Genomic DNA, 20,738 nt, shown 5'->3' on the forward strand with positions numbered 1-20,738 from the left:
TCCCCTCCCCCGTGCTACTGAACCGACGAATTCCTGTACAATCGGGATCCCCGGGAAATCACAAGAGGGACACCTAGTGGCCGCTGATAGCTCAAAGACAGCTGGTACACCTTCTCACACCTACCTCGTTATTCAGCTTGCTGGAAGAATACATTGCGAATGACCGATTCAAGAGTGCAAGGGAGAAGAGTGCTCCAAAGTAGATGTATACATCGCAGCCGGGTTTTCCAGCAATTTACCTTTCTGATGAGCTGGTACTGCACTTTACGCCCACATAGAGCACCTGACTGGGTGGGGGACTGCGTGCGCATGAAGGTGGCTGAGGGCAATGGGAGCAAAGCAACCTGGGACACAGGGGACCCAGCCCCTTTCCTCTGCTTTCGTCTATAGGTCGGGGTGCCTTTTTAAGGACCTTCGATTAAAAAAAGCTGAGCTGCGTGGACAAATTACGCACGTCTACGTCTTAGAGGGATCTTCCCTGACCGGGAATCGAACCCGGGCCGCGGCGGTGAAAGCGCCGAATCCTAGCCACTAGACCACCAGGGAGGAGATGCTCTTGTGAGCCTGCCTTGCTCACTTCCTTATTGTGACTAAGCTAACTCCACTGTATAGATTGCCCATAAAGTACGAGTGGGGAAAAGTTAGGTGTCACACAGTGTGTTTGTCATAAGCAATTACCTTTATCCTCCTGCAAAAGCCTTTTTACTCTGCAATCACCTCTTGCTGGACAGCCTGCGCTGGAGCAGCCAGCATGAAAAGGGAGCTGAGTAAGGCAGGGCCTAGGGTCTCACCAGGGTGGCCGAGTGGTTAAGGCGTTGGACTTAAGATCCAATGGACAGTTGTCCGCATGGGTTCGAGCCCCATCCCTGGTATGGGTTTTCAGCGGGTGTGTAGGAACTTGCAGATGCTTTTTTAAAGCATTTTCCTCTGCCCTCCTCACCCTCCCAGTGCCCTTCCTTAACAGTCCCAATTCACGTCTCAGCTGTGGGGTCTGCTGCTACTCTGCACTTAGCATGGATGCTTCCCAAAGCAATGCAGTGCCACCTACGCAGAGCCCCTGCTTAGAGAAATACACCTCCTATGTCTTTTCCCACTGAAGGGAGCAGGAGGAAGTACTTGCTTCCTGGGGAACATGGGCCTGCCACTGGAATTTGTTAACCCGCCTCTTGCGGATTTCTCCCCTTTCTTTGATTTACACCTGCAGGCTCTCCCTTGCCATCGGAGCAGGATCTGCTGATGCAGGCCCGGCTGGATCAAATGTGCAAAGGCTTGTCCCCAGGCCTCGGGAAAAAATTGAGCAGAGATTCCCGCCTCCGCCTCCGCCTCCTCTTGCCTTCCGAACGGGCTTCCAAACGGGCAATGCCCTGACGGGTACCCCACGCCCCACCCTGCCCATGCCCACACCCCTGTATATGAGGGTGACCCATGTCCCTCACCCTCCATGCTCGAACGGAAGACACGTGTGTCCTGAGGGGAGCACCAGACAGGCATTTCTCCGGCCAGGCAGACCCCTGCAGCACCCGTTAGGCTCCAAAGCCTGTACATTCCCAAGATGCCACTGGTCACTATGCAAATCAGACAGCCCTGGCCACACCCTCTCCGCCGCTGGGCTCTGCTGCTTTCGGTACGTGCAGCTCAGCTTTTTCTTACCCTGAACCAGACTTCCGTTTCAGCAAAAAGGTGGGTTGCAGTGGGTCCGGGATGCCATTTGGAGACAAAGCCTGCGGCCCTGTCAAAGATGACTTCCTGCCGCACACCATGTGGTCAGAAGCCTACGAAAAGAAGCGCACCTCGGAATACAGAATCTCACTTCCTCAAGAGCCTTGCACAAGAGATTTTCCTCCCGCCGAGGAAAGCAACTCAAAGGGAACCTTGCGAAAATCAAATTAGGAGCCAGATTGCGGGATGCTAGGCAAACTGTTTGTCAGAAAAGCAAATTCATTTTGAGAAGCCCTGACCTGCGGGAAGGAAAAGCATTCAAGGGCAGAAGAAGAACTGTTCCCTGACCGGGAATCGAACCCGGGCCGCGGCGGTGAGAGCGCCGAATCCTAACCACTAGACCACCAGGGAACCCACAGCCATACAGCAAAAGTTCCTACACTGCTCTCCTAGTGACAAAGCTCATGGGGGCTGAAAGCATATTTTATTCTACAGCGAATATGAATCAGAACTTGAAAAAACACTCATGATTCCACCAGACTGTTTGTCACTTCCAAGCACAGGCCATCCCCTCCCCCGTGCTACTGAACCGACGAATTCCTGTACAATCGGGATCCCCGGGAAATCACAAGAGGGACACCTAGTGGCCGCTGATAGCTCAAAGACAGCTGGTACACCTTCTCACACCTACCTCGTTATTCAGCTTGCTGGAAGAATACATTGCGAATGACCGATTCAAGAGTGCAAGGGAGAAGAGTGCTCCAAAGTAGATGTATACATCGCAGCCGGGTTTTCCAGCAATTTACCTTTCTGATGAGCTGGTACTGCACTTTACGCCCACATAGAGCACCTGACTGGGTGGGGGACTGCGTGCGCATGAAGGTGGCTGAGGGCAATGGGAGCAAAGCAACCTGGGACACAGGGGACCCAGCCCCTTTCCTCTGCTTTCGTCTATAGGTCGGGGTGCCTTTTTAAGGACCTTCGATTAAAAAAAGCTGAGCTGCGTGGACAAATTACGCACGTCTACGTCTTAGAGGGATCTTCCCTGACCGGGAATCGAACCCGGGCCGCGGCGGTGAAAGCGCCGAATCCTAGCCACTAGACCACCAGGGAGGAGATGCTCTTGTGAGCCTGCCTTGCTCACTTCCTTATTGTGACTAAGCTAACTCCACTGTATAGATTGCCCATAAAGTACGAGTGGGGAAAAGTTAGGTGTCACACAGTGTGTTTGTCATAAGCAATTACCTTTATCCTCCTGCAAAAGCCTTTTTACTCTGCAATCACCTCTTGCTGGACAGCCTGCGCTGGAGCAGCCAGCATGAAAAGGGAGCTGAGTAAGGCAGGGCCTAGGGTCTCACCAGGGTGGCCGAGTGGTTAAGGCGTTGGACTTAAGATCCAATGGACAGTTGTCCGCATGGGTTCGAGCCCCATCCCTGGTATGGGTTTTCAGCGGGTGTGTAGGAACTTGCAGATGCGTTTTTAAAGCATTTTCCTCTGCCCTCCTCACCCTCCCAGTGCCCTTCCTTAACAGTCCCAATTCACGTCTCAGCTGTGGGGTCTGCTGCTACTCTGCACTTAGCATGGATGCTTCCCAAAGCAATGCAGTGCCACCTACGCAGAGCCCCTGCTTAGAGAAATACACCTCCTATGTCTTTTCCCACTGAAGGGAGCAGGAGGAAGTACTTGCTTCCTGGGGAACATGGGCCTGCCACTGGAATTTGTTAACCCGCCTCTTGCGGATTTCTCCCCTTTCTTTGATTTACACCTGCAGGCTCTCCCTTGCCATCGGAGCAGGATCTGCTGATGCAGGCCCGGCTGGATCAAATGTGCAAAGGCTTGTCCCCAGGCCTCGGGAAAAAATTGAGCAGAGATTCCCGCCTCCGCCTCCGCCTCCTCTTGCCTTCCGAACGGGCTTCCAAACGGGCAATGCCCTGACGGGTCCCCCACGCCCCATCCTGCCCATGCCCACACCCCTGTATATGAGGGTGACCCATGTCCCTCACCCTCCATGCTCGAACGGAAGACACGTGTGTCCTGAGGGGAGCGCCAGACAGGCATTTCTCCGGCCAGGCAGACCCCTGCAGCACCCGTTAGGCTCCAAAGCCTGTACATTCCCAAGATGCCACTGGTCACTATGCAAATCAGACAGCCCTGGCCACACCCTCTCCGCCGCTGGGCTCTGCTGCTTTCGGTACGTGCAGCTCAGCTTTTTCTTACCCTGAACCAGACTTCCGTTTCAGCAAAAAGGTGGGTTGCAGTGGGTCCGGGATGCCATTTGGAGACAAAGCCTGCGGCCCTGTCAAAGATGACTTCCTGCCGCACACCATGTGGTCAGAAGCCTACGAAAAGAAGCGCACCTCGGAATACAGAATCTCACTTCCTCAAGAGCCTTGCACAAGAGATTTTCCTCCCGCCGAGGAAAGCAACTCAAAGGGAACCTTGCGAAAATCAAATTAGGAGCCAGATTGCGGGATGCTAGGCAAACTGTTTGTCTGAAAAGCAAATTCATTTTGAGAAGCTCTGACCTGCGGGAAGGAAAAGCATTCAAGGGCAGAAGAAGGACTGTTCCCTGACCGGGAATCGAACCCGGGCCGCGGCGGTGAGAGCGCCGAATCCTAACCACTAGACCACCAGGGAACCCACAGCCATACAGCAAAAGTTCCTACACTGCTCTCCTAGTGACAAAGCTCATGGGGGCTGAAAGCATATTTTATTCTACAGCGAATATGAATCAGAACTTGAAAAAACACTCATGATTCCACCAGACTGTTTGTCACTTCCAAGCACAGGCCATCCCCTCCCCCGTGCTACTGAACCGACGAATTCCTGTACAATCGGGATCCCCGGGAAATCACAAGAGGGACACCTAGTGGCCGCTGATAGCTCAAAGACAGCTGGTACACCTTCTCACACCTACCTCGTTATTCAGCTTGCTGGAAGAATACATTGCGAATGACCGATTCAAGAGTGCAAGGGAGAAGAGTGCTCCAAAGTAGATGTATACATCGCAGCCGGGTTTTCCAGCAATTTACCTTTCTGATGAGCTGGTACTGCACTTTACGCCCACATAGAGCACCTGACTGGGTGGGGGACTGCGTGCGCATGAAGGTGGCTGAGGGCAATGGGAGCAAAGCAACCTGGGACACAGGGGACCCAGCCCCTTTCCTCTGCTTTCGTCTATAGGTCGGGGTGCCTTTTTAAGGACCTTCGATTAAAAAAAGCTGAGCTGCGTGGACAAATTACGCACGTCTACGTCTTAGAGGGATCTTCCCTGACCGGGAATCGAACCCGGGCCGCGGCGGTGAAAGCGCCGAATCCTAGCCACTAGACCACCAGGGAGGAGATGCTCTTGTGAGCCTGCCTTGCTCACTTCCTTATTGTGACTAAGCTAACTCCACTGTATAGATTGCCCATAAAGTACGAGTGGGGAAAAGTTAGGTGTCACACAGTGTGTTTGTCATAAGCAATTACCTTTATCCTCCTGCAAAAGCCTTTTTACTCTGCAATCACCTCTTGCTGGACAGCCTGCGCTGGAGCAGCCAGCATGAAAAGGGAGCTGAGTAAGGCAGGGCCTAGGGTCTCACCAGGGTGGCCGAGTGGTTAAGGCGTTGGACTTAAGATCCAATGGACAGTTGTCCGCATGGGTTCGAGCCCCATCCCTGGTATGGGTTTTCAGCGGGTGTGTAGGAACTTGCAGATGCGTTTTTAAAGCATTTTCCTCTGCCCTCCTCACCCTCCCAGTGCCCTTCCTTAACAGTCCCAATTCACGTCTCAGCTGTGGGGTCTGCTGCTACTCTGCACTTAGCATGGATGCTTCCCAAAGCAATGCAGTGCCACCTACGCAGAGCCCCTGCTTAGAGAAATACACCTCCTATGTCTTTTCCCACTGAAGGGAGCAGGAGGAGGTACTTGCTTCCTGGGGAACATGGGCCTGCCACTGGAATTTGTTAACCCGCCTCTTGCGGATTTCTCCCCTTTCTTTGATTTACACCTGCAGGCTCTCCCTTGCCATCGGAGCAGGATCTGCTGATGCAGGCCCGGCTGGATCAAATGTGCAAAGGCTTGTCCCCAGGCCTCGGGAAAAAATTGAGCAGAGATTCCCGCCTCCGCCTCCGCCTCCTCTTGCCTTCCGAACGGGCTTCCAAACGGGCAATGCCCTGACGGGTCCCCCACGCCCCATCCTGCCCATGCCCACACCCCTGTATATGAGGGTGACCCATGTCCCTCACCCTCCATGCTCGAACGGAAGACACGTGTGTCCTGAGGGGAGCGCCAGACAGGCATTTCTCCGGCCAGGCAGACCCCTGCAGCACCCGTTAGGCTCCAAAGCCTGTACATTCCCAAGATGCCACTGGTCACTATGCAAATCAGACAGCCCTGGCCACACCCTCTCCGCCGCTGGGCTCTGCTGCTTTCGGTACGTGCAGCTCAGCTTTTTCTTACCCTGAACCAGACTTCCGTTTCAGCAAAAAGGTGGGTTGCAGTGGGTCCGGGATGCCATTTGGAGACAAAGCCTGCGGCCCTGTCAAAGATGACTTCCTGCCGCACACCATGTGGTCAGAAGCCTACGAAAAGAAGCGCACCTCGGAATACAGAATCTCACTTCCTCAAGAGCCTTGCACAAGAGATTTTCCTCCCGCCGAGGAAAGCAACTCAAAGGGAACCTTGCGAAAATCAAATTAGGAGCCAGATTGCGGGATGCTAGGCAAACTGTTTGTCAGAAAAGCAAATTCATTTTGAGAAGCTCTGACCTGCGGGAAGGAAAAGCATTCAAGGGCAGAAGAAGGACTGTTCCCTGACCGGGAATCGAACCCGGGCCGCGGCGGTGAGAGCGCCGAATCCTAACCACTAGACCACCAGGGAACCCACAGCCATACAGCAAAAGTTCCTACACTGCTCTCCTAGTGACAAAGCTCATGGGGGCTGAAAGCATATTTTATTCTACAGCGAATATGAATCAGAACTTGAAAAAACACTCATGATTCCACCAGACTGTTTGTCACTTCCAAGCACAGGCCATCCCCTCCCCCGTGCTACTGAACCGACGAATTCCTGTACAATCGGGATCCCCGGGAAATCACAAGAGGGACACCTAGTGGCCGCTGATAGCTCAAAGACAGCTGGTACACCTTCTCACACCTACCTCGTTATTCAGCTTGCTGGAAGAATACATTGCGAATGACCGATTCAAGAGTGCAAGGGAGAAGAGTGCTCCAAAGTAGATGTATACATCGCAGCCGGGTTTTCCAGCAATTTACCTTTCTGATGAGCTGGTACTGCACTTTACGCCCACATAGAGCACCTGACTGGGTGGGGGACTGCGTGCGCATGAAGGTGGCTGAGGGCAATGGGAGCAAAGCAACCTGGGACACAGGGGACCCAGCCCCTTTCCTCTGCTTTCGTCTATAGGTCGGGGTGCCTTTTTAAGGACCTTCGATTAAAAAAAGCTGAGCTGCGTGGACAAATTACGCACGTCTACGTCTTAGAGGGATCTTCCCTGACCGGGAATCGAACCCGGGCCGCGGCGGTGAAAGCGCCGAATCCTAGCCACTAGACCACCAGGGAGGAGATGCTCTTGTGAGCCTGCCTTGCTCACTTCCTTATTGTGACTAAGCTAACTCCACTGTATAGATTGCCCATAAAGTACGAGTGGGGAAAAGTTAGGTGTCACACAGTGTGTTTGTCATAAGCAATTACCTTTATCCTCCTGCAAAAGCCTTTTTACTCTGCAATCACCTCTTGCTGGACAGCCTGCGCTGGAGCAGCCAGCATGAAAAGGGAGCTGAGTAAGGCAGGGCCTAGGGTCTCACCAGGGTGGCCGAGTGGTTAAGGCGTTGGACTTAAGATCCAATGGACAGTTGTCCGCATGGGTTCGAGCCCCATCCCTGGTATGGGTTTTCAGCGGGTGTGTAGGAACTTGCAGATGCGTTTTTAAAGCATTTTCCTCTGCCCTCCTCACCCTCCCAGTGCCCTTCCTTAACAGTCCCAATTCACGTCTCAGCTGTGGGGTCTGCTGCTACTCTGCACTTAGCATGGATGCTTCCCAAAGCAATGCAGTGCCACCTACGCAGAGCCCCTGCTTAGAGAAATACACCTCCTATGTCTTTTCCCACTGAAGGGAGCAGGAGGAAGTACTTGCTTCCTGGGGAACATGGGCCTGCCACTGGAATTTGTTAACCCGCCTCTTGCGGATTTCTCCCCTTTCTTTGATTTACACCTGCAGGCTCTCCCTTGCCATCGGAGCAGGATCTGCTGATGCAGGCCCGGCTGGATCAAATGTGCAAAGGCTTGTCCCCAGGCCTCGGGAAAAAATTGAGCAGAGATTCCCGCCTCCGCCTCCGCCTCCTCTTGCCTTCCGAACGGGCTTCCAAACGGGCAATGCCCTGACGGGTCCCCCACGCCCCATCCTGCCCATGCCCACACCCCTGTATATGAGGGTGACCCATGTCCCTCACCCTCCATGCTCGAACGGAAGACACGTGTGTCCTGAGGGGAGCGCCAGACAGGCATTTCTCCGGCCAGGCAGACCCCTGCAGCACCCGTTAGGCTCCAAAGCCTGTACATTCCCAAGATGCCACTGGTCACTATGCAAATCAGACAGCCCTGGCCACACCCTCTCCGCCGCTGGGCTCTGCTGCTTTCGGTACGTGCAGCTCAGCTTTTTCTTACCCTGAACCAGACTTCCGTTTCAGCAAAAAGGTGGGTTGCAGTGGGTCCGGGATGCCATTTGGAGACAAAGCCTGCGGCCCTGTCAAAGATGACTTCCTGCCGCACACCATGTGGTCAGAAGCCTACGAAAAGAAGCGCACCTCGGAATACAGAATCTCACTTCCTCAAGAGCCTTGCACAAGAGATTTTCCTCCCGCCGAGGAAAGCAACTCAAAGGGAACCTTGCGAAAATCAAATTAGGAGCCAGATTGCGGGATGCTAGGCAAACTGTTTGTCAGAAAAGCAAATTCATTTTGAGAAGCTCTGACCTGCGGGAAGGAAAAGCATTCAAGGGCAGAAGAAGGACTGTTCCCTGACTGGGAATCGAACCCGGGCCGCGGCGGTGAGAGCGCCGAATCCTAACCACTAGACCACCAGGGAACCCACAGCCATACAGCAAAAGTTCCTACACTGCTCTCCTAGTGACAAAGCTCATGGGGGCTGAAAGCATATTTTATTCTACAGCGAATATGAATCAGAACTTGAAAAAACACTCATGATTCCACCAGACTGTTTGTCACTTCCAAGCACAGGCCATCCCCTCCCCCGTGCTACTGAACCGACGAATTCCTGTACAATCGGGATCCCCGGGAAATCACAAGAGGGACACCTAGTGGCCGCTGATAGCTCAAAGACAGCTGGTACACCTTCTCACACCTACCTCGTTATTCAGCTTGCTGGAAGAATACATTGCGAATGACCGATTCAAGAGTGCAAGGGAGAAGAGTGCTCCAAAGTAGATGTATACATCGCAGCCGGGTTTTCCAGCAATTTACCTTTCTGATGAGCTGGTACTGCACTTTACGCCCACATAGAGCACCTGACTGGGTGGGGGACTGCGTGCGCATGAAGGTGGCTGAGGGCAATGGGAGCAAAGCAACCTGGGACACAGGGGACCCAGCCCCTTTCCTCTGCTTTCGTCTATAGGTCGGGGTGCCTTTTTAAGGACCTTCGATTAAAAAAAGCTGAGCTGCGTGGACAAATTACGCACGTCTACGTCTTAGAGGGATCTTCCCTGACCGGGAATCGAACCCGGGCCGCGGCGGTGAAAGCGCCGAATCCTAGCCACTAGACCACCAGGGAGGAGATGCTCTTGTGAGCCTGCCTTGCTCACTTCCTTATTGTGACTAAGCTAACTCCACTGTATAGATTGCCCATAAAGTACGAGTGGGGAAAAGTTAGGTGTCACACAGTGTGTTTGTCATAAGCAATTACCTTTATCCTCCTGCAAAAGCCTTTTTACTCTGCAATCACCTCTTGCTGGACAGCCTGCGCTGGAGCAGCCAGCATGAAAAGGGAGCTGAGTAAGGCAGGGCCTAGGGTCTCACCAGGGTGGCCGAGTGGTTAAGGCGTTGGACTTAAGATCCAATGGACAGTTGTCCGCATGGGTTCGAGCCCCATCCCTGGTATGGGTTTTCAGCGGGTGTGTAGGAACTTGCAGATGCGTTTTTAAAGCATTTTCCTCTGCCCTCCTCACCCTCCCAGTGCCCTTCCTTAACAGTCCCAATTCACGTCTCAGCTGTGGGGTCTGCTGCTACTCTGCACTTAGCATGGATGCTTCCCAAAGCAATGCAGTGCCACCTACGCAGAGCCCCTGCTTAGAGAAATACACCTCCTATGTCTTTTCCCACTGAAGGGAGCAGGAGGAAGTACTTGCTTCCTGGGGAACATGGGCCTGCCACTGGAATTTGTTAACCCGCCTCTTGCGGATTTCTCCCCTTTCTTTGATTTACACCTGCAGGCTCTCCCTTGCCATCGGAGCAGGATCTGCTGATGCAGGCCCGGCTGGATCAAATGTGCAAAGGCTTGTCCCCAGGCCTCGGGAAAAAATTGAGCAGAGATTCCCGCCTCCGCCTCCGCCTCCTCTTGCCTTCCGAACGGGCTTCCAAACGGGCAATGCCCTGACGGGTCCCCCACGCCCCATCCTGCCCATGCCCACACCCCTGTATATGAGGGTGACCCATGTCCCTCACCCTCCATGCTCGAACGGAAGACACGTGTGTCCTGAGGGGAGCGCCAGACAGGCATTTCTCCGGCCAGGCAGACCCCTGCAGCACCCGTTAGGCTCCAAAGCCTGTACATTCCCAAGATGCCACTGGTCACTATGCAAATCAGACAGCCCTGGCCACACCCTCTCCGCCGCTGGGCTCTGCTGCTTTCGGTACGTGCAGCTCAGCTTTTTCTTACCCTGAACCAGACTTCCGTTTCAGCAAAAAGGTGGGTTGCAGTGGGTCCGGGATGCCATTTGGAGACAAAGCCTGCGGCCCTGTCAAAGATGACTTCCTGCCGCACACCATGTGGTCAGAAGCCTATGAAAAGAAGCGCACCTCGGAATACAGAATCTCACTTCCTCAAGAGCCTTGCACAAGAGATTTTCCTCCCGCCGAGGAAAGCAACTCAAAGGGAACCTTGCGAAAATCAAATTAGGAGCCAGATTGCGGGATGCTAGGCAAACTGTTTGTCAGAAAAGCAAATTCATTTTGAGAAGCTCTGACCTGCGGGAAGGAAAAGCATTCAAGGGCAGAAGAAGGACTGTTCCCTGACCGGGAATCGAACCCGGGCCGCGGCGGTGAGAGCGCCGAATCCTAACCACTAGACCACCAGGGAACCCACAGCCATACAGCAAAAGTTCCTACACTGCTCTCCTAGTGACAAAGCTCATGGGGGCTGAAAGCATATTTTATTCTACAGCGAATATGAATCAGAACTTGAAAAAACACTCATGATTCCACCAGACTGTTTGTCACTTCCAAGCACAGGCCATCCCCTCCCCCGTGCTACTGAACCGACGAATTCCTGTACAATCGGGATCCCCGGGAAATCACAAGAGGGACACCTAGTGGCCGCTGATAGCTCAAAGACAGCTGGTACACCTTCTCACACCTACCTCGTTATTCAGCTTGCTGGAAGAATACATTGCGAATGACCGATTCAAGAGTGCAAGGGAGAAGAGTGCTCCAAAGTAGATGTATACATCGCAGCCGGGTTTTCCAGCAATTTACCTTTCTGATGAGCTGGTACTGCACTTTACGCCCACATAGAGCACCTGACTGGGTGGGGGACTGCGTGCGCATGAAGGTGGCTGAGGGCAATGGGAGCAAAGCAACCTGGGACACAGGGGACCCAGCCCCTTTCCTCTGCTTTCGTCTATAGGTCGGGGTGCCTTTTTAAGGACCTTCGATTAAAAAAAGCTGAGCTGCGTGGACAAATTACGCACGTCTACGTCTTAGAGGGATCTTCCCTGACCGGGAATCGAACCCGGGCCGCGGCGGTGAAAGCGCCGAATCCTAGCCACTAGACCACCAGGGAGGAGATGCTCTTGTGAGCCTGCCTTGCTCACTTCCTTATTGTGACTAAGCTAACTCCACTGTATAGATTGCCCATAAAGTACGAGTGGGGAAAAGTTAGGTGTCACACAGTGTGTTTGTCATAAGCAATTACCTTTATCCTCCTGCAAAAGCCTTTTTACTCTGCAATCACCTCTTGCTGGACAGCCTGCGCTGGAGCAGCCAGCATGAAAAGGGAGCTGAGTAAGGCAGGGCCTAGGGTCTCACGAGGGTGGCCGAGTGGTTAAGGCGTTGGACTTAAGATCCAATGGACAGTTGTCCGCATGGGTTCGAGCCCCATCCCTGGTATGGGTTTTCAGCGGGTGTGTAGGAACTTGCAGATGCGTTTTTAAAGCATTTTCCTCTGCCCTCCTCACCCTCCCAGTGCCCTTCCTTAACAGTCCCAATTCACGTCTCAGCTGTGGGGTCTGCTGCTACTCTGCACTTAGCATGGATGCTTCCCAAAGCAATGCAGTGCCACCTACGCAGAGCCCCTGCTTAGAGAAATACACCTCCTATGTCTTTTCCCACTGAAGGGAGCAGGAGGAAGTACTTGCTTCCTGGGGAACATGGGCCTGCCACTGGAATTTGTTAACCCGCCTCTTGCGGATTTCTCCCCTTTCTTTGATTTACACCTGCAGGCTCTCCCTTGCCATCGGAGCAGGATCTGCTGATGCAGGCCCGGCTGGATCAAATGTGCAAAGGCTTGTCCCCAGGCCTCGGGAAAAAATTGAGCAGAGATTCCCGCCTCCGCCTCCGCCTCCTCTTGCCTTCCGAACGGGCTTCCAAACGGGCAATGCCCTGACGGGTCCCCCACGCCCCATCCTGCCCATGCCCACACCCCTGTATATGAGGGTGACCCATGTCCCTCACCCTCCATGCTCGAACGGAAGACACGTGTGTCCTGAGGGGAGCGCCAGACAGGCATTTCTCCGGCCAGGCAGACCCCTGCAGCACCCGTTAGGCTCCAAAGCCTGTACATTCCCAAGATGCCACTGGTCACTATGCAAATCAGACAGCCCTGGCCACACCCTCTCCGCCGCTGGGCTCTGCTGCTTTCGGTACGTGCAGCTCAGCTTTTTCTTACCCTGAACCAGACTTCCGTTTCAGCAAAAAGGTGGGTTGCAGTGGGTCCGGGATGCCATTTGGAGACAAAGCCTGCGGCCCTGTCAAAGATGACTTCCTGCCGCACACCATGTGGTCAGAAGCCTACGAAAAGAAGCGCACCTCGGAATACAGAATCTCACTTCCTCAAGAGCCTTGCACAAGAGATTTTCCTCCCGCCGAGGAAAGCAACTCAAAGGGAACCTTGCGAAAATCAAATTAGGAGCCAGATTGCGGGATGCTAGGCAAACTGTTTGTCAGAAAAGCAAATTCATTTTGAGAAGCTCTGACCTGCGGGAAGGAAAAGCATTCAAGGGCAGAAGAAGGACTGTTCCCTGACCGGGAATCGAACCCGGGCCGCGGCGGTGAGAGCGCCGAATCCTAACCACTAGACCACCAGGGAACCCACAGCCATACAGCAAAAGTTCCTACACTGCTCTCCTAGTGACAAAGCTCATGGGGGCTGAAAGCATATTTTATTCTACAGCGAATATGAATCAGAACTTGAAAAAACACTCATGATTCCACCAGACTGTTTGTCACTTCCAAGCACAGGCCATCCCCTCCCCCGTGCTACTGAACCGACGAATTCCTGTACAATCGGGATCCCCGGGAAATCACAAGAGGGACACCTAGTGGCCGCTGATAGCTCAAAGACAGCTGGTACACCTTCTCACACCTACCTCGTTATTCAGCTTGCTGGAAGAATACATTGCGAATGACCGATTCAAGAGTGCAAGGGAGAAGAGTGCTCCAAAGTAGATGTATACATCGCAGCCGGGTTTTCCAGCAATTTACCTTTCTGATGAGCTGGTACTGCACTTTACGCCCACATAGAGCACCTGACTGGGTGGGGGACTGCGTGCGCATGAAGGTGGCTGAGGGCAATGGGAGCAAAGCAACCTGGGACACAGGGGACCCAGCCCCTTTCCTCTGCTTTCGTCTATAGGTCGGGGTGCCTTTTTAAGGACCTTCGATTAAAAAAAGCTGAGCTGCGTGGACAAATTACGCACGTCTACGTCTTAGAGGGATCTTCCCTGACCGGGAATCGAACCCGGGCCGCGGCGGTGAAAGCGCCGAATCCTAGCCACTAGACCACCAGGGAGGAGATGCTCTTGTGAGCCTGCCTTGCTCACTTCCTTATTGTGACTAAGCTAACTCCACTGTATAGATTGCCCATAAAGTACGAGTGGGGAAAAGTTAGGTGTCACACAGTGTGTTTGTCATAAGCAATTACCTTTATCCTCCTGCAAAAGCCTTTTTACTCTGCAATCACCTCTTGCTGGACAGCCTGCGCTGGAGCAGCCAGCATGAAAAGGGAGCTGAGTAAGGCAGGGCCTAGGGTCTCACCAGGGTGGCCGAGTGGTTAAGGCGTTGGACTTAAGATCCAATGGACAGTTGTCCGCATGGGTTCGAGCCCCATCCCTGGTATGGGTTTTCAGCGGGTGTGTAGGAACTTGCAGATGCGTTTTTAAAGCATTTTCCTCTGCCCTCCTCACCCTCCCAGTGCCCTTCCTTAACAGTCCCAATTCACGTCTCAGCTGTGGGGTCTGCTGCTACTCTGCACTTAGCATGGATGCTTCCCAAAGCAATGCAGTGCCACCTACGCAGAGCCCCTGCTTAGAGAAATACACCTCCTATGTCTTTTCCCACTGAAGGGAGCAGGAGGAAGTACTTGCTTCCTGGGGAACATGGGCCTGCCACTGGAATTTGTTAACCCGCCTCTTGCGGATTTCTCCCCTTTCTTTGATTTACACCTGCAGGCTCTCCCTTGCCATCGGAGCAGGATCTGCTGATGCAGGCCCGGCTGGATCAAATGTGCAAAGGCTTGTCCCCAGGCCTCGGGAAAAAATTGAGCAGAGATTCCCGCCTCCGCCTCCGCCTCCTCTTGCCTTCCGAACGGGCTTCCAAACGGGCAATGCCCTGACGGGTCCCCCACGCCCCATCCTGCCCATGCCCACACCCCTGTATATGAGGGTGACCCATGTCCCTCACCCTCCATGCTCGAACGGAAGACACGTGTGTCCTGAGGGGAGCGCCAGACAGGCATTTCTCCGGCCAGGCAGACCCCTGCAGCACCCGTTAGGCTCCAAAGCCTGTACATTCCCAAGATGCCACTGGTCACTATGCAAATCAGACAGCCCTGGCCACACCCTCTCCGCCGCTGGGCTCTGCTGCTTTCGGTACGTGCAGCTCAGCTTTTTCTTACCCTGAACCAGACTTCCGTTTCAGCAAAAAGGTGGGTTGCAGTGGGTCTGGGATGCCATTTGGAGACAAAGCCTGCGGCCCTGTCAAAGATGACTTCCTGCCGCACACCATGTGGTCAGAAGCCTACGAAAAGAAGCGCACCTCGGAATACAGAATCTCACTTCCTCAAGAGCCTTGCACAAGAGATTTTCCTCCCGCCGAGGAAAGCAACTCAAAGGGAACCTTGCGAAAATCAAATTAGGAGCCAGATTGCGGGATGCTAGGCAAACTGTTTGTCAGAAAAGCAAATTCATTTTGAGAAGCTCTGACCTGCGGGAAGGAAAAGCATTCAAGGGCAGAAGAAGGACTGTTCCCTGACTGGGAATCGAACCCGGGCCGCGGCGGTGAGAGCGCCGAATCCTAACCACTAGACCACCAGGGAACCCACAGCCATACAGCAAAAGTTCCTACACTGCTCTCCTAGTGACAAAGCTCATGGGGGCTGAAAGCATATTTTATTCTACAGCGAATATGAATCAGAACTTGAAAAAACACTCATGATTCCACCAGACTGTTTGTCACTTCCAAGCACAGGCCATCCCCTCCCCCGTGCTACTGAACCGACGAATTCCTGTACAATCGGGATCCCCGGGAAATCACAAGAGGGACACCTAGTGGCCGCTGATAGCTCAAAGACAGCTGGTACACCTTCTCACACCTACCTCGTTATTCAGCTTGCTGGAAGAATACATTGCGAATGACCGATTCAAGAGTGCAAGGGAGAAGAGTGCTCCAAAGTAGATGTATACATCGCAGCCGGGTTTTCCAGCAATTTACCTTTCTGATGAGCTGGTACTGCACTTTACGCCCACATAGAGCACCTGACTGGGTGGGGGACTGCGTGCGCATGAAGGTGGCTGAGGGCAATGGGAGCAAAGCAACCTGGGACACAGGGGACCCAGCCCCTTTCCTCTGCTTTCGTCTATAGGTCGGGGTGCCTTTTTAAGGACCTTCGATTAAAAAAAGCTGAGCTGCGTGGACAAATTACGCACGTCTACGTCTTAGAGGGATCTTCCCTGACCGGGAATCGAACCCGGGCCGCGGCGGTGAAAGCGCCGAATCCTAGCCACTAGACCACCAGGGAGGAGATGCTCTTGTGAGCCTGCCTTGCTCACTTCCTTATTGTGACTAAGCTAACTCCACTGTATAGATTGCCCATAAAGTACGAGTGGGGAAAAGTTAGGTGTCACACAGTGTGTTTGTCATAAGCAATTACCTTTATCCTCCTGCAAAAGCCTTTTTACTCTGCAATCACCTCTTGCTGGACAGCCTGCGCTGGAGCAGCCAGCATGAAAAGGGAGCTGAGTAAGGCAGGGCCTAGGGTCTCACCAGGGTGGCCGAGTGGTTAAGGCGTTGGACTTAAGATCCAATGGACAGTTGTCCGCATGGGTTCGAGCCCCATCCCTGGTATGGGTTTTCAGCGGGTGTGTAGGAACTTGCAGATGCTTTTTTAAAGCATTTTCCTCTGCCCTCCTCACCCTCCCAGTGCCCTTCCTTAACAGTCCCAATTCACGTCTCAGCTGTGGGGTCTGCTGCTACTCTGCACTTAGCATGGATGCTTCCCAAAGCAATGCAGTGCCACCTACGCAGAGCCCCTGCTTAGAGAAATACACCTCCTATGTCTTTTCCCACTGAAGGGAGCAGGAGGAAGTACTTGCTTCCTGGGGAACATGGGCCTGCCACTGGAATTTGTTAACCCGCCTCTTGCGGATTTCTCCCCTTTCTTTGATTTACACCTGCAGGCTCTCCCTTGCCATCGGAGCAGGATCTGCTGATGCAGGCCCGGCTGGATCAAATGTGCAAAGGCTTGTCCCCAGGCCTCGGGAAAAAATTGAGCAGAGATTCCCGCCTCCGCCTCCGCCTCCTCTTGCCTTCCGAACGGGCTTCCAAACGGGCAATGCCCTGACGGGTCCCCCACGCCCCATCCTGCCCATGCCCACACCCCTGTATATGAGGGTGACCCATGTCCCTCACCCTCCATGCTCGAACGGAAGACACGTGTGTCCTGAGGGGAGCGCCAGACAGGCATTTCTCCGGCCAGGCAGACCCCTGCAGCACCCGTTAGGCTCCAAAGCCTGTACATTCCCAAGATGCCACTGGTCACTATGCAAATCAGACAGCCCTGGCCACACCCTCTCCGCCGCTGGGCTCTGCTGCTTTCGGTACGTGCAGCTCAGCTTTTTCTTACCCTGAACCAGACTTCCGTTTCAGCAAAAAGGTGGGTTGCAGTGGGTCCGGGATGCCATTTGGAGACAAAGCCTGCGGCCCTGTCAAAGATGACTTCCTGCCGCACACCATGTGGTCAGAAGCCTACGAAAAGAAGCGCACCTCGGAATACAGAATCTCACTTCCTCAAGAGCCTTGCACAAGAGATTTTCCTCCCGCCGAGGAAAGCAACTCAAAGGGAACCTTGCGAAAATCAAATTAGGAGCCAGATTGCGGGATGCTAGGCAAACTGTTTGTCAGAAAAGCAAATTCATTTTGAGAAGCTCTGACCTGCGGGAAGGAAAAGCATTCAAGGGCAGAAGAAGGACTGTTCCCTGACTGGGAATCGAACCCGGGCCGCGGCGGTGAGAGCGCCGAATCCTAACCACTAGACCACCAGGGAACCCACAGCCATACAGCAAAAGTTCCTACACTGCTCTCCTAGTGACAAAGCTCATGGGGGCTGAAAGCATATTTTATTCTACAGCGAATATGAATCAGAACTTGAAAAAACACTCATGATTCCACCAGACTGTTTGTCACTTCCAAGCACAGGCCATCCCCTCCCCCGTGCTACTGAACCGACGAATTCCTGTACAATCGGGATCCCGGGAAATCACAAGAGGGACACCTAGTGGCCGCTGATAGCTCAAAGACAGCTGGTACACCTTCTCACACCTACCTCGTTATTCAGCTTGCTGGAAGAATACATTGCGAATGACCGATTCAAGAGTGCAAGGGAGAAGAGTGCTCCAAAGTAGATGTATACATCGCAGCCGGGTTTTCCAGCAATTTACCTTTCTGATGAGCTGGTACTGCACTTTACGCCCACATAGAGCACCTGACTGGGTGGGGGACTGCGTGCGCATGAAGGTGGCTGAGGGCAATGGGAGCAAAGCAACCTGGGACACAGGGGACCCAGCCCCTTTCCTCTGCTTTCGTCTATAGGTCGGGGTGCCTTTTTAAGGACCTTCGATTAAAAAAAGCTGAGCTGCGTGGACAAATTACGCACGTCTACGTCTTAGAGGGATCTTCCCTGACCGGGAATCGAACCCGGGCCGCGGCGGTGAAAGCGCCGAATCCTAGCCACTAGACCACCAGGGAGGAGATGCTCTTGTGAGCCTGCCTTGCTCACTTCCTTATTGTGACTAAGCTAACTCCACTGTATAGATTGCCCATAAAGTACGAGTGGGGAAAAGTTAGGTGTCACACAGTGTGTTTGTCATAAGCAATTACCTTTATCCTCCTGCAAAAGCCTTTTTACTCTGCAATCACCTCTTGCTGGACAGCCTGCGCTGGAGCAGCCAGCATGAAAAGGGAGCTGAGTAAGGCAGGGCCTAGGGTCTCACCAGGGTGGCCGAGTGGTTAAGGCGTTGGACTTAAGATCCAATGGACAGTTGTCCGCATGGGTTCGAGCCCCATCCCTGGTATGGGTTTTCAGCGGGTGTGTAGGAACTTGCAGATGCTTTTTTAAAGCATTTTCCTCTGCCCTCCTCACCCTCCCAGTGCCCTTCCTTAACAGTCCCAATTCACGTCTCAGCTGTGGGGTCTGCTGCTACTCTGCACTTAGCATGGATGCTTCCCAAAGCAATGCAGTGCCACCTACGCAGAGCCCCTGCTTAGAGAAATACACCTCCTATGTCTTTTCCCACTGAAGGGAGCAGGAGGAAGTACTTGCTTCCTGGGGAACATGGGCCTGCCACTGGAATTTGTTAACCCGCCTCTTGCGGATTTCTCCACTTTCTTTGATTTACACCTGCAGGCTCTCCCTTGCCATCGGAGCAGGATCTGCTGATGCAGGCCCGGCTGGATCAAATGTGCAAAGGCTTGTCCCCAGGCCTCGGGAAAAAATTGAGCAGAGATTCCCGCCTCCGCCTCCGCCTCCTCTTGCCTTCCGAACGGGCTTCCAAACGGGCAATGCCCTGACGGGTCCCCCACGCCCCATCCTGCCCATGCCCACACCCCTGTATATGAGGGTGACCCATGTCCCTCACCCTCCATGCTCGAACGGAAGACACGTGTGTCCTGAGGGGAGCGCCAGACAGGCATTTCTCCGGCCAGGCAGACCCCTGCAGCACCCGTTAAGCTCCAAAGCCTGTACATTCCCAAGATGCCACTGGTCACTATGCAAATCAGACAGCCCTGGCCACACCCTCTCCGCCGCTGGGCTCTGCTGCTTTCGGTACGTGCAGCTCAGCTTTCTATTACCCTGAACCAGACTTCCGTTTCAGCAAAAAGGTGGGTTGCAGTGCGTCCGGGATGCCATTTGGAGATAAAGCCTGCGGCCCTGTCAAAGATGACTTCCTGCCGCACACCATGTGGTCAGAAGCCTACGAAAAGAAGCGCACCTCGGAATACAGAATCTCACTTCCTCAAGAGCCTTGCACAAGAGATTTTCCTCCCGCCGAGGAAAGCAACTCAAAGGGAACCTTGCGAAAATCTAATTAGGAGCCAGATTGCGGGATGCTAGGCAAACTGTTTGTCAGAAAAGCAAATTCATTTTGAGAAGCCCTGACCTGCGGGAAGGAAAAGCATTCAAGGGCAGAAGAAGGACTGTTCCCTGACCGGGAATCGAACCCGGGCCGCGGCGGTGAGAGCGCCGAATCCTAACCACTAGACCACCAGGGAACCCACAGCCATACAGCAAAAGTTCCTACACTGCTCTCCTAGTGACAAAGCTCATGGGGGCTGAAAGCATATTTTATTCTACAGCGAATATGAATCAGAACTTGAAAAAACACTCATGATTCCACCAGACTGTTTGTCACTTCCAAGCACAGGCCATCCCCTCCCCCGTGCTACTGAACCGACGAATTCCTGTACAATCGGGATCCCCGGGAAATCACAAGAGGGACACCTAGTGGCCGCTGATAGCTCAAAGACAGCTGGTACACCTTCTCACACCTACCTCGTTATTCAGCTTGCTGGAAGAATACATTGCGAATGACCGATTCAAGAGTGCAAGGGAGAAGAGTGCTCCAAAGTAGATGTATACATCGCAGCCGGGTTTTCCAGCAATTTACCTTTCTGATGAGCTGGTACTGCACTTTACGCCCACATAGAGCACCTGACTGGGTGGGGGACTGCGTGCGCATGAAGGTGGCTGAGGGCAATGGGAGCAAAGCAACCTGGGACACAGGGGACCCAGCCCCTTTCCTCTGCTTTCGTCTATAGGTCGGGGTGCCTTTTTAAGGACCTTCGATTAAAAAAAGCTGAGCTGCGTGGACAAATTACGCACGTCTACGTCTTAGAGGGATCTTCCCTGACCGGGAATCGAACCCGGGCCGCGGCGGTGAAAGCGCCGAATCCTAGCCACTAGACCACCAGGGAGGAGATGCTCTTGTGAGCCTGCCTTGCTCACTTCCTTATTGTGACTAAGCTAACTCCACTGTATAGATTGCCCATAAAGTACGAGTGGGGAAAAGTTAGGTGTCACACAGTGTGTTTGTCATAAGCAATTACCTTTATCCTCCTGCAAAAGCCTTTTTA

General features: G+C 53.4%; 24 non-coding genes across 24 annotated transcripts; 8 read left to right on the top strand and 16 right to left on the bottom strand.

The window, feature by feature from the left end:
- Positions 1–474: 474 nt before the first annotated feature.
- TRNAE-UUC (transfer RNA glutamic acid (anticodon UUC)) lies at positions 475–546 on the bottom strand. The gene has a single exon. It is a non-coding gene; the product is annotated as a tRNA-Glu (tRNA).
- Positions 547–789: 243 nt separating this feature from the next.
- On the top strand, positions 790–872 carry TRNAL-UAA (transfer RNA leucine (anticodon UAA)). Its single transcript has one exon. It is a non-coding gene; the product is annotated as a tRNA-Leu (tRNA).
- Positions 873–1,998: 1,126 nt separating this feature from the next.
- Positions 1,999–2,070, bottom strand: TRNAE-CUC (transfer RNA glutamic acid (anticodon CUC)). Its single transcript has one exon. It is a non-coding gene; the product is annotated as a tRNA-Glu (tRNA).
- A 630-nt stretch (positions 2,071–2,700) lies between these two features.
- Positions 2,701–2,772, bottom strand: TRNAE-UUC (transfer RNA glutamic acid (anticodon UUC)). Its single transcript has one exon. It is a non-coding gene; the product is annotated as a tRNA-Glu (tRNA).
- Positions 2,773–3,015: 243 nt separating this feature from the next.
- On the top strand, positions 3,016–3,098 carry TRNAL-UAA (transfer RNA leucine (anticodon UAA)). Its single transcript has one exon. It is a non-coding gene; the product is annotated as a tRNA-Leu (tRNA).
- A 1,126-nt stretch (positions 3,099–4,224) lies between these two features.
- Positions 4,225–4,296, bottom strand: TRNAE-CUC (transfer RNA glutamic acid (anticodon CUC)). Its single transcript has one exon. It is a non-coding gene; the product is annotated as a tRNA-Glu (tRNA).
- A 630-nt stretch (positions 4,297–4,926) lies between these two features.
- TRNAE-UUC (transfer RNA glutamic acid (anticodon UUC)) lies at positions 4,927–4,998 on the bottom strand. The gene has a single exon. It is a non-coding gene; the product is annotated as a tRNA-Glu (tRNA).
- Positions 4,999–5,241: 243 nt separating this feature from the next.
- Positions 5,242–5,324, top strand: TRNAL-UAA (transfer RNA leucine (anticodon UAA)). Its single transcript has one exon. It is a non-coding gene; the product is annotated as a tRNA-Leu (tRNA).
- A 1,126-nt stretch (positions 5,325–6,450) lies between these two features.
- Positions 6,451–6,522, bottom strand: TRNAE-CUC (transfer RNA glutamic acid (anticodon CUC)). The gene has a single exon. It is a non-coding gene; the product is annotated as a tRNA-Glu (tRNA).
- A 630-nt stretch (positions 6,523–7,152) lies between these two features.
- TRNAE-UUC (transfer RNA glutamic acid (anticodon UUC)) lies at positions 7,153–7,224 on the bottom strand. Its single transcript has one exon. It is a non-coding gene; the product is annotated as a tRNA-Glu (tRNA).
- Positions 7,225–7,467: 243 nt separating this feature from the next.
- Positions 7,468–7,550, top strand: TRNAL-UAA (transfer RNA leucine (anticodon UAA)). The gene has a single exon. It is a non-coding gene; the product is annotated as a tRNA-Leu (tRNA).
- A 1,828-nt stretch (positions 7,551–9,378) lies between these two features.
- On the bottom strand, positions 9,379–9,450 carry TRNAE-UUC (transfer RNA glutamic acid (anticodon UUC)). The gene has a single exon. It is a non-coding gene; the product is annotated as a tRNA-Glu (tRNA).
- A 243-nt stretch (positions 9,451–9,693) lies between these two features.
- On the top strand, positions 9,694–9,776 carry TRNAL-UAA (transfer RNA leucine (anticodon UAA)). Its single transcript has one exon. It is a non-coding gene; the product is annotated as a tRNA-Leu (tRNA).
- A 1,126-nt stretch (positions 9,777–10,902) lies between these two features.
- On the bottom strand, positions 10,903–10,974 carry TRNAE-CUC (transfer RNA glutamic acid (anticodon CUC)). The gene has a single exon. It is a non-coding gene; the product is annotated as a tRNA-Glu (tRNA).
- A 630-nt stretch (positions 10,975–11,604) lies between these two features.
- Positions 11,605–11,676, bottom strand: TRNAE-UUC (transfer RNA glutamic acid (anticodon UUC)). Its single transcript has one exon. It is a non-coding gene; the product is annotated as a tRNA-Glu (tRNA).
- A 1,452-nt stretch (positions 11,677–13,128) lies between these two features.
- TRNAE-CUC (transfer RNA glutamic acid (anticodon CUC)) lies at positions 13,129–13,200 on the bottom strand. The gene has a single exon. It is a non-coding gene; the product is annotated as a tRNA-Glu (tRNA).
- Positions 13,201–13,830: 630 nt separating this feature from the next.
- Positions 13,831–13,902, bottom strand: TRNAE-UUC (transfer RNA glutamic acid (anticodon UUC)). The gene has a single exon. It is a non-coding gene; the product is annotated as a tRNA-Glu (tRNA).
- A 243-nt stretch (positions 13,903–14,145) lies between these two features.
- On the top strand, positions 14,146–14,228 carry TRNAL-UAA (transfer RNA leucine (anticodon UAA)). Its single transcript has one exon. It is a non-coding gene; the product is annotated as a tRNA-Leu (tRNA).
- A 1,828-nt stretch (positions 14,229–16,056) lies between these two features.
- On the bottom strand, positions 16,057–16,128 carry TRNAE-UUC (transfer RNA glutamic acid (anticodon UUC)). The gene has a single exon. It is a non-coding gene; the product is annotated as a tRNA-Glu (tRNA).
- A 243-nt stretch (positions 16,129–16,371) lies between these two features.
- On the top strand, positions 16,372–16,454 carry TRNAL-UAA (transfer RNA leucine (anticodon UAA)). The gene has a single exon. It is a non-coding gene; the product is annotated as a tRNA-Leu (tRNA).
- Positions 16,455–18,281: 1,827 nt separating this feature from the next.
- Positions 18,282–18,353, bottom strand: TRNAE-UUC (transfer RNA glutamic acid (anticodon UUC)). Its single transcript has one exon. It is a non-coding gene; the product is annotated as a tRNA-Glu (tRNA).
- Positions 18,354–18,596: 243 nt separating this feature from the next.
- TRNAL-UAA (transfer RNA leucine (anticodon UAA)) lies at positions 18,597–18,679 on the top strand. Its single transcript has one exon. It is a non-coding gene; the product is annotated as a tRNA-Leu (tRNA).
- Positions 18,680–19,805: 1,126 nt separating this feature from the next.
- TRNAE-CUC (transfer RNA glutamic acid (anticodon CUC)) lies at positions 19,806–19,877 on the bottom strand. Its single transcript has one exon. It is a non-coding gene; the product is annotated as a tRNA-Glu (tRNA).
- A 630-nt stretch (positions 19,878–20,507) lies between these two features.
- TRNAE-UUC (transfer RNA glutamic acid (anticodon UUC)) lies at positions 20,508–20,579 on the bottom strand. The gene has a single exon. It is a non-coding gene; the product is annotated as a tRNA-Glu (tRNA).
- Positions 20,580–20,738: the final 159 nt, after the last annotated feature.

This window comes from Triturus cristatus, chromosome 5_2 (genome assembly GCF_964204655.1).
Source record: "Triturus cristatus chromosome 5_2, aTriCri1.1, whole genome shotgun sequence".
Classification (NCBI taxonomy): domain Eukaryota; kingdom Metazoa; phylum Chordata; class Amphibia; order Caudata; family Salamandridae; genus Triturus; species Triturus cristatus.